Source organism: Lynx canadensis, chromosome C1, assembly GCF_007474595.2.
Source record: "Lynx canadensis isolate LIC74 chromosome C1, mLynCan4.pri.v2, whole genome shotgun sequence".
Classification (NCBI taxonomy): Eukaryota; Metazoa; Chordata; class Mammalia; order Carnivora; family Felidae; genus Lynx; species Lynx canadensis.
The window spans coordinates 159,477,919-159,480,218 of NC_044310.1; the positions used below are offsets into that span (position 1 = coordinate 159,477,919).

At 39.9% G+C, this 2,300-nt stretch overlaps 1 pseudogene; it reads left to right on the top strand.

Moving 5' to 3' along the window:
• Window positions 1-1,186: 1,186 nt before the first annotated feature.
• LOC115522478 lies at window positions 1,187-1,392 on the top strand (annotated as a pseudogene).
• The last annotated feature ends 908 nt before the right edge of the window (window positions 1,393-2,300 follow it).

Here is a 2,300-nt window from a genome sequence, read left to right on the forward strand (position 1 = left end):
AAAAGAGATTTTACAGATGTGATTAAGGTTATGGAATTTGGAATGAGGAGATTACCCTGAATTATCTGGATGGGCCCAATCTAATAACAGGAATACTTAAAAGCAGAATTTTTCATGGCTATGGTCAGAGGGAAACATGACTATAGAAGAATGCTTACAGAAGTACAATGCTGCTGGCTTTGGAGATGGAAGAGGAGGCCAAGAATCAAGGAATAAGGGTGGCACTTAGGACTGGAAAAGGCAAGGAAATAAATTCTTAGCTATAGCCTTCCAGAAAGGAAAGCAGTCCTGCTGACACCGATTTTAGCTCACTGACACCTATGTCGGACTTCTGACCTATAGAACTGTAAGATAATGAATTCTTATTGTTTGAGGGACCAGGTTTTTGGTAACTTATTAATTAGAAACTTAATATACCCCTCTCACCAACACCTTTTATGAAATATTCCATCCTGTTCTTACTAAATTAAAATGACAGATTTACTGCATAAATAATTCCCATGCACGTGTTGGTTTCTGTACTCTCTATTCTGATCAACTGGTCAGAATGAATCTTTTTTCCTGATCCAGAACCATATTGTTTTAGTTACTGTTACTTTATAATTTTTTTAATGTCTTGAATCCTTCCTCTCCTTTTAATCCCCACTCCTATCTCTTTATTTAAGACCTCATCATTCCTCTTTCCTCAAATCTTAATAACACTCTATCTCCAGTTTCACCCTCCTCCAGTTCATTTTCCATTATATTACTAGCATGATTTAAAATGCAAGTATTAGGGCACCTGGGTGGCTCAGTTGATTAAGTGGCCAACTTCAGCTCAGGTCATGACCTCATGGTTTGTGAGTTCGAGCCCCTCACTGGGCTCCATGCTGATAGCTCGGAGCCTGGAGCCTGCTTCAGATTCTGTGTCTCCCCCTCTCTCTGCCCCTCCCCTGCTCATGCTGTCTCTTTCTCAACAGTAAATATTTAAAAAAAAATTTTTTTAATGCAAATATCATCAGATTTCTACCCTTCAGGTCCTTCATGGCCATCCTTCATCTTCAACCGAAGTCCAAATTCTTTGATAAGGTACAAAAAAATGGTATGATGAAGGATGTTGCCCATCTCACAGGGTCATCCCAACCCCTCTGCTCCAGACATCAAAGAACGTGAAGCTCACAGAGTGCACCACACTTTGCGTCTTTGGAGCTTTGCACAGTGGCAGTATCGTAGCCAATGAGGTTTATCTGAGGCACGATTATTGCTAATTGAAAACTTTGTATCTTTGGATATGTTGCTGCTTCTTCATAGAATACCTTCCATTCCTCCTCCAAGCTAATTAGCACTGTACATTCAAAACTCAGCTAGAGCATCAAATTCCCTCGGCAAACTTTCTGCGTTCTTCACTGGTAGACTGAGCTAGTGCCCCTCCTTTACCCTCCCAGAGCAGCACAAATATATCTCTTCTAGCCTGCACTTACACATTTTGCAATTGCACTTGTTGGTTTGCTTGTCTACCTCCCTCACTAGATAGTGAACTCCTTAAAGGCAGGAATTGTCTTTCATTTATGTATCCCCAATGCTTAACAGAGTGCTAAAATCTTGTAATAATAAGAATATGAAAAATAGTGAAGTCAGGGGTACCTCTTATTAAAACCTGGGCTAAGTGCTCTTCATTATTCAATAACCACTAAGTGTCAGCTCATAATTTTGTGTTCCGTGAAACTGTTTTTAACTAAAAATAATATTGTCCAGCTTGTTCGCTTGTCTTATTCACAAGACTTGGCTACAAGCAACTTTGGGATGTTTCCAAAGGAAGAAAGTTTCCTATGTTGAACAAATTCAAAAGAACATGACTCAGGCTCTAAAAGTAATCCAGAAAAGAATTTCTAAAATATTTTGAATAGGAATGGTATTACTGGATTATTTTGATAGGAAGAACCCTGATTTAAATGCCTGTGAGAACCACCAGACTTGGTTAGGTGCCCCCACTCTGTGCTCCCATAGCAATGAACACAAACATTTAGCCAAGCACATATCGTGTCATGTGGAAGTGATGTGTTTACTTATTTTTTTCCCCATTACCAGTGGTTTTCAATCAGGAGGACAATGCAGCCCCCTTCCCTGGCAGGGGTGTTTGGGAAAATTTTTGATTGTCATAATGACGGGAGAGAGATGCCCCTGTCATTTAGTGTCTACAAGCCAGAGATGCTGACTATCCTACATTGTGCAGGACGGTCTTGTACCACAAAGAATTATCCTGACCCCATTAAGAAACTGACTTTATTTATCTCTGATTTATCATTGGCTAGGAGAAACCC